Below are 14,129 nucleotides of genomic sequence, written 5' to 3' on the forward strand. Positions count from 1 at the left end.
AACAGCTTGGATTTAAACTTAGGTCAATCTCTTACAGAAAAGACTTTGAGCTAGCATTTCAAAATAACTGGCATAAAATACCAGCTTCCATGAGCAGATATGAAGGGTGTTCTAGAATGCCTACGTTAATAGCACATGAACAAAATAAGAAGAACCAGAGACTTTGATGACAGTTTTTTAAAAAACACATAACTATGTAGTGGAATAACTCAACAGCCACTGAGATTTTAGCCAAGAAATAATTAGATTACTAAATTGCCAAGTGTGGACTGAGACGCTCAAGATGCCTGCTACCCCACTGTACTACCTGCACATTTTAATTACAGTTTCATAAATGGTATTTAATTTTAGGTCACTACTGACATGTACATTCAGCACTTTTCAAGCATAGATAAAAATATGATTTGAAAACAAAGCAACATTGCTATTGTAAACCACTCTGAAAAAAATAGAAAAATAAGAAAAAACAAATTCTTTATGTCTGCATGTTATTTATGCTTGGCAGAGGTATTCATTTCAAATATAGAGAAGCTAATATGATGTTTGAGAAGCCAACTGTGTTCATTAATTTGCCAACAATGGGTCCATAATATGAAAACGAGTCATATATACATAGATTTATGCACTATGGATCCAAAAGTGAAAATTCAGCTCTCAGCACTCCAATGGCCAATGAAACATTAGCAACTGGAATGTCTTATAAGTTACTTAGGGAGAGATATTTTCTTTTCTTTTCTTTTTTTTAAGATTATATATATATACACACAGTGTTCTGTCTGCATGTATCTCTGCAGGCCAGAAGAGGGCACCAGATCTCATTACAGATGGTTGTGAGCCATCATGTGGTTGCTGGGAATTGAACTCAGGACCTTTGGTAGAGCAAGCAGTGCTCTTAATCTCTGAGCCACTTCTCCAGCCTGGAAGAGATATTTTCAAACATCAAAATATGTTATCTCCAGTTGTCAGCATGTCAACAGTAACAACCCATTTACTTAGTTTCCAATTTAAAATCCTTAGAGTATCACCCCTTTCTCCTAAACTTTCTATATTATCTACAAAGTCTGCAAACTCAACTTTAAAATTGTAGCTCCCTGAGGGGTTGGGATTAGAGTTCCATCTGTATTCTGCATGTACAAGTGCCTGGGTTCAACCCCTAGTGCACACACACATGTGTTAAATAAATTAATGGGCAATTAAGAATATAGATCATTCATATGTTAAGGCATGTAAGGTGCATGATTAATCTGGGGCACAAATGGTGTTTAATTGCAATTATTTTCAGGCATTTTTTCACTTTTTCAAAGACATTCACTTTACATTTTTGGGCAAAAATCACAGTTCTGTGAGTAGCTAATTTAGATTCAGCCTATGAAGCTGATGGCACACTTCCTTTGAAATATAAAAGCAATCTGATCCAAGGCCTGTATAAAGAACAAAGGAGATGCTAATTTTTACATTTTCATTATTAAGAAGACATTTTCCCCTTAGGAAGTTTTTCAGGATTTCCCACACATCCTTAGAAAACCATTGCTGCTCCTATATCTGATATAAACCTAATTATTTGGCGGAAAGAATGAAAAAATAATTTAATCTCAAGGTATATTGCATAATAGTGTGCCTACAACTATCATCCTTCAAACTGGTTTTCTCAAATGTCAGCTTCCAGCATATGGAGTGGGCTGAATGCATTTATTCATAAAACACAGTTCTTGGGAAGATAGGGAATTTTAATGCATTTTAAACAAAATGCCTCCAAAAAGAGACTATCCTTTTACTACTTCAGAGCACTTGAAATTATAGCTGAAGAAAAAATGCAGGATGTGAAGAGATGTCAATATCACTGCCTGCGTGCAAGGAAATGTGAATCTGTGAAAATCTGATTGATTTTCAACTTTTAAATGGGGGCATCGAGGTAATCCATGAATGACTAGGTCATGCTTAAGGAATGTCATAAATAACATGCACTGAATCTGGCTGTCAAACAACCCACAGAGGTCTGGTGCTGTTTGGACTATTTAATTCTTCACTTCAGTTATTTATGATCATATCATGGCATTTTATACATATCAAGAAAATAGAGGACAACTGGAAAAAATTAACAAACCATATACATATATAGAATTATCTTAAAGAGTTTTTTTTTCATGTAATGAATATTATAAAATTATTCTTATTTCTAATTCTAAGTATGAATGCATTAAGTATATGTACTAAAGAAATATTTGTTTGAAAAGGTGAGAACATATTTGGTGATTTGGAGAAGAATGCCTCTCATAGGCTCATATCTTTTAATACATGATCCTTCATTGGTGGAACTGTTTGGGAATGGTAAGATGGTGAGGTCATTTTGGAAGAGATCACTTGGGGTGGGCTTTGATGACTGAAAATATTTGGTCATGCCTGAGCTCTCCTCTCTCTGCCTCCTGGCTGTGGATCAAGATGTAAGTTCTCAGGGATTCCTTTGCTCCACCATCATGGATTCTAACCCTCTGAAGCTGTATGCTCTAAATTTAGTGTTTTTTTATAGGTTACCTTGGCAACGGTGTTTTATATTACAACAATAGAAAAGGACAGAAGACAACGTATCTTTAATTATGGTAACCTTATTATAAGATGTAACCCTTTTGAAACAATATTCTAAGGATTTAAAAGTAAATCTTTTAAAATTTCACATAATTTAATAATTTTGATGGTGACAGGAGCTATGAAAAAAATATATGAAGATATAAGCTATATCTAAGCTTGCAGGTACTATGTTGAGCCTCCCTCTTAACACCCCAAATCACTACCTATTTATTTATGTATTTATTTGTTTGCTTGTTTATTATTTATCTATTTATTTATTTTTATCAGTAACAAATACAGAATATGAATATTAGTGCTGCCAAGCCTAGTGGCACCTGCTTTCAGTCTCAGTAGCAGAGACAGAGGCAAGTGGATCTTTGTTGAGTTTGAGGCCAGCCTGGTCTACACAGAGTTTGAGGTCAGCTAGGGATACATAGTGATAGCCTGTCTCAAAATAAAAAGAGAAAATAAAATGAAAAATTTCCCCAAATATTTTCCTCAAGAAAACTTTGAAGTTTATGAATAATTTTATTAACTGTGAATCTGTACCAAATTTATGTTCTCATAAAATTCAGACTCTTTTCATATTATTGCAGTGAGTGTAGTATTAAAAAATGAGATAATTTTGAAAAGTAGGCTATATATTTATATACAGGCTATATTTATCTTAATATGTTAATATGAAGGAAAATATGAGCATTAAAATCTTCCAGTGATATTGTTTTATTTTTCAAGCTTATGGCAATTACTCTTCCCTTTTATGGAATCCAATCTCTCTTCACTCCATGAAGTATTAATAGGCTACTGATCAAGCTGAATATAATTCTGACTTAATTGCTTCTATCAATATTTAGAAATATAGTACTCAAATAAAGTTTAATAAAATTTACCTTTTTCAAAAGTGCAGTTATTTCAGGTATTGTTAGCCTTTTTCTCTTTGCCCCTGAAGCTTTCAAAAGTTTTCTTGGGGTTCTTTATATATAGCAGGTGTTTCTGCTTGCTGAGGACATACTCTTCTCCCTCTAGAACTTGCTATTTATTAACCAAATGAGCATTTCACCCCTGGAGCCACTTTTTTTTTTTTTTATAAAAGGCTAAGTTTGTCTTAAAAAAGAGGATCATATGATTCATAATTTTATTGACACCATATGGTAAATAAAGTCATAAAAATTCAAATGAGATTTTGATAGAAACTGAGCACAGCTTCACTGTTGAAAATACAAAGACTCAGAGGCAGCAGAATTATTTCCACACAGAGTGGATTAAACTAAATAACTGAAGTGTGACAGTCACAGCAGTGCAAGTCTACATGTGGAGCATCTCAAGGGACCAAGTTACAAGAATCCCTGGAGTCCAGCAGTCTGCATCTAACCTAGCTGAGGCCTCAACTCCAAACATATGATGTGGATTTTTTGCACATACAATTATAATGAATTATGCAAAACTATCCAATAGATATGCCTACTTTCTAATCAGAGAAAAACTCATTGCAAAACCTTGGTATAACTTGTTAAAAACATATAACCCACCTTCCCAGAACTGAACACATACTCACATCCAAATGGGACTGACAGTTGAGAAGTTACTACAGTTTATCAATACCAACATTTGACCACGAGAAATGAATAAAGGAAAGATCCCTTTAGCACTCAGTTGGATGACTTACAGAAATAACGAATGGGCAAAGACAGAGGATGTGTACAGTAACCCATGCATAGATGAAAGTAAAGCCTAGGCATAGTAAATACACAGAAAGACTAATTTCTTTATTTTCTCCAAATGGACCTAAAACTTTATTTATTCTCATTCTTCAAAATAACTTGTGATGTCACTTGTTAAGAAATAATTTTAATTTTTTTATAATAGAAAATGGGTGATTAGAGAAGCTGTCAGTTTTTATTTTGAAGGTAAATGTTGGGTGTTCCACACTCTTCACAAATTAAAATTTTGTGTTCATCAGCCATACTGTAAGTTAATTGTGGCTGGCAAATATTCAGCAATAGCCTATATATATTAAATTACTTTTAATTGTATTGGACTTTTGTTATGATTACAGCATGCTCCAACTATAGTGAGAAAATCAAGCAGAAAATTCAAATGATTGGAATTACATCTTTCTTGTAATTATTTATTTTGATGAAGAGACAAATGAAAAGCAATCATCAAGTAGATGTGTACTGTTTAATTTAATTACTTTCCAAGAAGCCTGAGAATTAGCATCCTTCATTTTCTCTGTTATTAGGCTAACTACATTATCTCATGCTATTGTTTTTTTTTCCCCATAGTACACCATTTATACAGCAATAAGCTTGACAAATAAGTGTTCTTTGCTAATACTAAAGGGGCTTATTATGAGGACCTTGGGGGTGACTTTGAAATTTAAGAATAATACAATGTATTTTTAAAACAAGAAAATAATATTTACAGTAAATGTAATAGGAGTCTGTAAGGTACTGGTAAGCCACAAACCACATGGCAACTTATAGACTAACAGAAATGAGTTAATTTAAGATATAAAAAGTAGATAGCAAGAAGCCTGCCTTGGCCATACAGTTTGTAAGCAATATAAGTTTCTGTGTGTTTACTTGGTTGGGTCTGAGCATCTATGGGCCTGGCGGGTGAGAGAGATTTGTTCTGACTGTGGGCCAGGAAGGAAAACTCTAACTACAAATGGCGCCCAATGTAGGGCAAGAGTTTCCACCTAAAACCTGAGAAAAAAGATTCTAAAACAGAGCTAAAAACAGCTTCCTAGTTGTCTCTCTCAAGTTAGCAGCAGCCTGCCGGTTTGAACTACTATGGTGGGTTCCTGGCATGTTTGCTGACCTGCAGTGTGGCGAGAATGAGGAATCTACAAGCAGCACTTTACTCTGCTTCATGGTGGATTTAGTTTTTTTTTTTTTTTTTTAAAGTTTTTAACTTTGCTAGTTAAAAAAAAAAAAAAAGGTTTCTGGGCTATGCACTGCTTTGATAGAACTGCTTCTGATAGTTGATGGCACACATGGCTCCAGACCCAGAGCTGGTGGGAAGCTGAGGTGGGTGAAGCCAGCAGCCACAGCAGTGTTTTAGTCTTACAAAGATAGCTATTACACAGAGAATCTGGTTTATGTTGTCTTTGGGATTTTTATCTGCAGAAAAATATTTGATTGTAAAAGCTGTTGAGTTAAACAAATATGTAAATTTTAAAGGTACCTTGACTTCAAAATTTGGATATAAGGATATGTTGCTTTGGAAAAGAGTCTCTGCTTTTGTTTCCACAGAAAACCAGAGGCTGTGGATTTGTTCCGGATTAAGATACATCAGGTTTGATCAGCCAAGACCACCTGAAAGGTCTCCGATGACACCATGGCCCAGAGGATCCAACATCCAGAATGGTTTCAAGACAATTGGCTCAGAGGTTTACCCTCACAGACTACTCTATAATCCTAAAATTTTCTTTGTGTCCCCATAAGATACAGCGCCCCCTCCAGCAAAAAGTATTAAGAAAAACTACTCACAAATTCCCAAATATATCAAGCTGGTTTTGGAGATGGAATTGGCTCACTCCTTCTCTAAATGCAGGCATATTGTTAAAAGAAAATGTTAAGAGATTCTTATGTCCCAGAGAAGAGCTCTCTGGTGTGGGACAGAGAAAAACCAATATTTTTATTTAAATCAGGTTGATTATAAATGCAATCTCTTTCTAAAGAAGAAAAGGGGATATGATATAGATATAATAGGATGAAAGGGTAGATTAATGAACTTACTTTTAAAGAGCAACAACTTGTTTAAAATGTTTTACATTGGTATAGATTTTAGTCTATTGATACAAACTTAAAGTTAATTTTGTTATACTGTATATATATTTCTACTCTCGTTTGAGATATTATGTCTATGTAACTCATTTAGATTGTAATGGATAATTAAGAAATACAGATCAATTAGTCTTCTGTGACAGTCAAACTTATAGTCACAGTTTTCTAGGTATACATAGATATATTTCAGATAGACAGGTAATCTTCAAACACTTCAAAGATCTACAAAATATGGCATTTAAAATATTTTTAAAATTTAGACTTTCTGGGGGGCTGGAGAGATGGATCAGAGGATAAGAACACTGACTGCCCTTCCAGAGGTCCTGAGTTCAATTCCCAGCAACCACATCATGGTTCACAACCATCTGTAATAAGATCTGGTGCCCTCTTCTGGCCTGCAGTCATACATGCTGTATATATAATAAATAAATAAATCTTTAAACATTTATTAATTCTTCATTGTTTTGGGACATATTTTTCATAACATGAGTATGACATATTTTCCTTACAAATGTTTTGGAACTGGACAGACATAGCAGTTGCCCAATATTATGAATATATTAAAAGCCACTGAATAATCAATTCTAAAATGATGAACTTTGTGTTATGTAACTTCAATAAAAATAATTTAAATATTTTTAAAAAAATTTAGACTTTCTGGACAGTGTGACATGTCTGCTCCTGAACGTACAGATTTACTTTAGAGAGGAGGATGGGCATCAAAGACACTTCATATAGAGTTTATCTTTACCTTGGCAAAAGTAGCCATTTGGGCAAGACACTGTTCTTGCCTGGACTGCTTGATCAATTGGACATGCAGGACCTATAGGAAGTTGACCACTGATCTTTGCTTGACAAAATGGTCCTTTAGGTTTCTGCTTTGCAGAGGAAACTGTCAGACATTCTACAGGACACTAAGAAAAATGACCAAGAGACTAGCCCTGTGGGCTGAATACAGATGCCCCAACTTTACAAAGAAACATTAGATGACTGTCCAGACCGCCAGCTGTCTCTGTCTACCCTACAAGACTCCCAAAAGTTGCTTACATCCTTCTCCTGGTTCTCAGGTAATATTATATCCTTCTGAGGTCTTTGATGGGGTTGAAGACTAGATAGTTATAATTTCCTCAGTTATGGTAAAAGATAAGTTAGATATAAAAACCTTAGACACACAAATATAGATAGGATATCTTCCTTAATATTGTAACTGTAATTCCTGCTTAATAATTGTTTTGTTATATGTAATTTTACTATGTAAAAGTTAAAACCTTCCTTTAAAAAAAAGGGGGGGGGGGGCGAAAGTGCTGTGGATATCGCTTTGTGTAAATAAAATGCTGATTGGCCAGTAGCCAGGCAGGAAATATAGGCGGGACAAGCAGAGAAGAGAATTCTGGGAAAAGAAAGGCAGAGGCAGAGATACTGCAAGCCACTGCCATGAGAAGTGAGATGTAAGGTACTGGTAAGCCATGAGCCACATGGCAACTTATAGACTAACAGAAATGTGTTAATTTAAGATATAAGAACTAGATATCAAAAAGCCTGCCACAGCCATAAAGTTTGTAAGTAATATAAGTTTCTATGTGTTTACTTGGTTGGGTCTGAGTGTCTATGGGCCTGGTGGATGAGAGAGATTTGTCCTGACTGTGGGCCAAGCAGGAAAACTCTTAACTACAGGAGTCAGCCAGGCAGAGTGAAGGAAAAGGAAGTGGGCAGAGATGAGACTGGAGGGAAAAGAGCGCATGCCTAAAGTGGACTGATGGGCAAATGACAGAGAAGGAAAACAGACAGAGGAGAGGGGCAAGATCACCAAGGCTTCACTGGCTTGGACTAGGAGTTTGAACTTAAGTTGAAAATAATGGGACCCTTTGAAGAGTTTTATCCCTAGGGTTACATTACATGACTGAACTTACACTCTCAAGATTCTCTCTCTCTCTCTCTCTCTCTCTCTCTGTCTCTCTCTCTCTCTCCAGCTGGTGGCAGAAGGAGGCAAAAACAATATAGTAAATGAAGAAACAAGTTAATAGAATCGTCACTGAGAGTCTTCAAACGATGAGAGTGATTAAAGGAAATGGTGCCAGTGGAATAGAATGAGAAGAAACACTTATTCAACAACAACAACAACAAAATGACTGTGGGTGTACTTGTGTGTAAAATGAACATAGATAAAACATCATTTATATTACAAATACACTGTATTAATTTAGTGATTTCTGTTTTAATTTTTTTGAATAAGTGATTAAAAAGTATAGTGATTAGCTAAAAAGCCAAAGTGAAAAATAAAATTGGAACGCAAAATAGTGTTATTTATCAAAGGAAGGAATAAAGGAGGAGCAGGGGGAAAGTGCGCAAACTACAATGATAAGGAACTAACAGAATGGACTCACCACATCAATAATTATGGGACTGGACTGGGCCCTCTGGATAAGCGAGACAGCTGTTGAGCATGAACTGTAGAGGGGGCCCCCAGGCAGTGGTATTGGGACCTGTCCTTAGTACATGAGCTGGCTTTTTGGAGCCTAGTGCCCAAGATGAGACACTTTGCACAGCCTTGGTGCAAGAGGGAGGGGCTTGGGCCTGCCTCAACTGAATGTACCAGGCTCTGCTGACTCCCTGTGGGAGACCTTGCCTTGGAGGACATGGGAATGGGGGGTGGGAGGAGGGAGGACAAGGAAATCTGTGATTGGTACGTAAAACGAATAGAAAATCTCTTAACAAGAAAATAAAAATAGAAATTGGAATAAATATTCTAACTGAAAGATTTAGATTTACTAAACTAAATAAGAAAAAAGATTTAAGATACCAGAAACAAACCTTAGTAAAAAAGAACAAGTACTTTAGAAAGAGTTTAGAAACAAAGCCATCATAGTCCAAATCTCTTGGCTATAATAGTCTGGAAATTGCTCCTGGGACTTCATTCACTCATAGAGGAAGAGAGGTAAAATTATCTATGGTGTGGTCGATGGGATGAATGATGAGAGTACTAAAGCAACATGAGGACAGCTGAAAATGAGCAAGGAATGTTTCATCATTAAAAACTTTAATGTATTTTGAAACTATGATATGGTTAAGTGCATGTGTGCTTGAGATTTTTTTTTTCTTGATGGACTGTTTATTTTGTCATAAAACAAATCTTCTGTTGCTAGAGTTTTCCTGCCCGGCCCAGAGTCAGGACAAATCTCTCTTACCCCCCAGTCCCACAGTCACTCAGACCCAACCAAGAAAGCACACAGAGACTTACATTGTTTAGAAACTGTATGGCTGTGGCAGGCTGCTTGTTATCTACTTCTTCTCTCTTAAATTAACCCATTTTTGTTAGTCTATACTTTGCCACATGGTTTGTGGCTTACCAGTGTCTTTACAGGTTGCTTTTCATGGTGGAGGCTGGCGGTGACTCTCTTGTTAGAATATACCATATACGTATTTCTAACCTTGTTCGAGATATTGTATTTATACCATTCATTTAACAATGTAATTGTAATTTGCTAATCCTTGAATGTTAGTATTACCAACTATTAGGATATACAGAAATGAAAATTAGTGGTTAGACATTACAATTGAACTTGTAGTCATATTAGGTGTGTTGTCAAGATCAAACAGATATATTTTAGATAGACAGGTCATCTTCAAACCCTTCAGAGATCTACAGAATATGGCATTTAAAATGTTTTAATAACTTAAGAATTTTTCTTTTTTGCTATGACTATGAGACATGACGGCTCCTGGCAGTACCAATCTACTTCAGAGAAAATATGGGCATTGAAGAAACTGCATATGGAACTAACTTTCATTGTTGCAAAAGTCAGCCACTGGACAACAAAGTATCCTTGAATCAACTGCTGACAAACAGGACAGACAGGACATGAAACCAAGGACTACCAATTCTTGCCAAAACAAGTGTAGTTGTGGCTTTAACAAAAGGCATCTTCTGAAGCCAGGACAATATGGCACCATCCCTGAAGTGAATGACCTTTGCAATCTGTAAAAGGTACCGTGCCCTTTTCTTCGAAGGCAGCTGAACAGGGAGTGGGCCAATGGCTTCTGATGTGCAATGGAACAGCAGATGAAACAGTTATTCTTGAGGAATAACTAAGCTCACCTCTCTCAATAGTAGAATGGCGTTTAATAGAGAGATGTGGAGAAGAACAGGATGCCAAGATGAAGCCACATATACACAGCCAAGAAAAATGGACAGCTGAATTGAAAAGACATCAATAATTTCCAGAATTTAAAATCCTGAATCATGACATGACACTAATGGAATTCAGGTGTTTCTGGTACATGGACTGCTCTCACCAAATGTGAGGTCAAACTGTTGACCTTGTATACATCTTAGTTCACAAAAGAGTCTGTCAGAAACGCTAAGCCTGTAGGTTGAAGATGATGCCCCAACACTGTGGAGAAACCTCAGGTGACTGTCCAGGTAGCTGGCTGTTTCTGTCAACTCACATTTTTTTTGAAGCTGCTTGCATGTACTTCTTGTTTTTATTTTTTATTAGGTAGTATTATTTCCTTCTTGGGTCTCTGAGGGAGTTGAAGATCAGTTAGTTATAGTTATAATTATCTTTGTTAAGGATTTCAGAAAAACTCACTAAGAGCTGTAAGTGTATAAATTTGAAAGACGTTATAAGACAGTTCCGTTAGCTATATAAGTTAGGATAAAAAGTGAATCAGGTACATTCTGGACTTACCAAAATAGGATAGATAATGGAATTATTTTCTCTGAATTTGTCAATTACAAATGGACTAGACATTGTTTAGGTATTTATTGTTTGTATATATGGTATATATAGTTATTGTACTTTTGTATATAGTTTTTCTTATATTAGTTATAATTTTTTCCTTTTTTCTTTTTATTAAAATAGAAAAGGGGAAATATAGTGATATTTTATTTGTATTGAAATGTGATTTTATTTGTATGTCAATAAAGTTGCCTTGAGGTCAGAGCAAGCCAGAGCAGAAGCTGAGCAGTAGTGGGGCACGCCCTTAATCCCAGCAATTGGGAGGCAGAGCTAGGCGGATCTCTGTGTGTTCAAGGACACAGCCAGCATAGCAGACACACGCCTTTAATTTCAATACCAACCATAGAAGACCTGGAGGTCTGTACAAACAGGCAGTGACGAGGAGGTCATGTGGCTGGGTTACAACCAATGAGGGAGGAGAACAGAAAGTCTTTAAATAGACAGGACGCACAGAAGTAGGTCTCTTGCGGAGAGGAGGAACCGCAGAGGCAGTGAAGGGTAAGGTTTTCTGCTTTGGCTCTGACCTCGTGGTTTTTAACTCTGCAACTGGCTGTGTTTCTTATTTAACAAGCAGGATACATCTACAATCTTCCAGTTTCCAATAACACTTTTTTTTTTGCAGCAGCAGCAGCAGCCACACAAAATGTCTTGTGTTCAGTGTTTGAAAGAGAACGTCCTCCACACTTCTACTTCCAACCCTGTCAATTCTTACAACTACGTCTTACCTAATACAATGCAATTCAAATAAAATTAAATTTCCCCCAGATTTTATGAAGTAATAAAGAGTTTCTTTTCTGGAGATGGATTGATCTTTCTCCCACATACTCTCTTGTTCTTCCAAAGATCATCTTTCTGTGTAGAAGAGTGTGATTAGAAGTCCCTCAGTTTAGTAGTCTGCTGTGTTTCTATCAGCATATGACATTACGCCAATGTCATTTCCTCCATTTTGTCACAGTGCACAAAGCTTAGCCTTCCTGGATTCTTTTGGTGCAGCAGAAAAGTGTTCTTTCTGAACTGTAAGGCAGTGAACCCTTCCATCAATGCTCTGGATATGGTTCCAGTAATTCCTCAGGTCACATGACGCTATGACAATCACTCCCCTTTCTTACATTCATAAACTATTGCTGCTCCTTTTCTGGCAGCATAGACACCATCACAGCTCGGTTTTAAAGTCATGTGACACATCATTTTAACAACTAGTCCTCCCTTATGGAGTTTTTTGAAAGCATCCAAAGGCACAGTGGATGGTCGGTTATGCTGCACTTATTATACAGGTGTAAGGAGGGAATCATGACTCGGCAAAATTCAGTACTCTCCAAACACTCGAAGCAGTTTAGATGGAATGCAAACCAAAGTATTCTTACTAATGACTTCATTTTGCTTTGTATTATAAAACTTAATGTGATCAATGTCATTAAATATACTCATTAGTTTTGGGGTGTTCTACTGTTCTAAACAGTACTTGCTATCGAAAAATATATTGTGCAATATGTGACAGTCAGTACTAAGAACAAGAAATAGGTTTAAAGAAATGTTAGATTTCCCAAAGAGTTTATAAAACTACTTTAAAATTACTTGGAGATATGACAATGACTGCAATTTTTTTAAAGTTTTACCCTGGTAGATGTTGAAATAAAGACAAAGGCTTTTTTGTTTTTGGGTTTTTTTGGTGTTTTGTTTTGGTTTGGGTTTTTGTTTAATCTGCCAAATGGTACTTTAAAATTACCTACATAAATTTACAACATAGAACAAAAGGTATAGAATGACTTGAGTAAAGTATGCTGTAAGAAAAATGTGTTTTATGTGGCTACTTAACATATCAAAACTCACTTTCATCAGGAACAGTATGGAATGCACAGCACATTTTAGAATGACAACTTAATTGTACGTAATTCAGTAACATAATCATTATTGTAACAAGAAAGTAAAATTATGAATACGAGACAGTACTTCAGGGTGGATAATTTCTAGTTACCCCTAAAATGCTTTGACTTTCCTGACTCCTTAGCTACTCATTAAATTAACTTAGGAGAGTTATTCATTCACCAAAGTTAACTGCTTAGTGCCAGTAACCTCTGTCACTACCATCCTAGTATACTGTGGTCTTCCGAAGCACCTGTCCCAGCAACTGTCTGTCAGGCACCAATATAGAAAGCTAGGAAGTAAGTGACATGACTTGTCCGACATAGTTAAAGCAGGACCCTGAAGCACAGGGAAATCTCAGGTGTCCCTTGAATGTCCTGAATGTGCATTCATCTTCATAGAATTATTCATCCAAGTCAACACACCACATCAGAAATCACGTGAAAATGCAATTTAGCATGGGTGTGTGTATATGCACATGTGTATGTATATGTGTGTATGAAACTAATGTCCTCAATGTTAATATATTTTTCAAATATCAAGACCAGTAAGTAAATTAAAATACAATGTTGCTTATAACAAGAAATTCAGAGACTTCAGAAAATGTAATTTAGCTTTTATATGTATTTTCATTGTGGGTTAACATGAAATATGAATATTTTATATTTCTGTATTTTATACTTGTCTGAGGATAAAAACATACAACATTTGTAATAAAGGAAAGAATTTGAAAGTGAAAGGATAATTGAGTGAAAAATATTCCAGGTACATTTACTTTCTAGGAGAAGGTATAAATGTTTTAAAGGTAGGTGAGTTAGAACTTATATTTCAAAATAAAGACGCAGAATCACTGAGAGAGAAAGTCCAAATACAATCTGTTTTGATAGTCAAACATATTGATCAAAAAGTCTCAGATTTTTGATCTTTGGATTTAGACAATTTTTGGCTTTTATTTTCAGATTGGGAATTCTCGACCATCAAACTCTACATGAACTGTATACACCCTTTCTCAAATCTGAACTACTTTAAAATTCTATAATGTTTTGAAACTGGGCACTTTGGATAAAACGTTCTCCACTCATGCTTATGAACAGTAGAGAAAGTGCACCTCCCTTATTGGAAGGGTAAGAGGACAGAGATACTCAGACTCAGTATTTCATGGTTGTTTTCC

The 14,129-nt window shown here is 35.8% G+C and overlaps 1 protein-coding gene across 24 annotated transcripts in view; it reads right to left on the reverse strand.

The window, feature by feature from the left end:
* The window catches only part of Adgrl3 (adhesion G protein-coupled receptor L3), a 763,485-nt gene that overhangs the window by 75,059 nt on the left and 674,297 nt on the right, over positions 1-14,129 (reverse strand). The window lies entirely within an intron of this gene.

Source organism: Onychomys torridus, chromosome 10 (assembly GCF_903995425.1).
Source record: "Onychomys torridus chromosome 10, mOncTor1.1, whole genome shotgun sequence".
Lineage (NCBI taxonomy): Eukaryota > Metazoa > Chordata > Mammalia > Rodentia > Cricetidae > Onychomys > Onychomys torridus.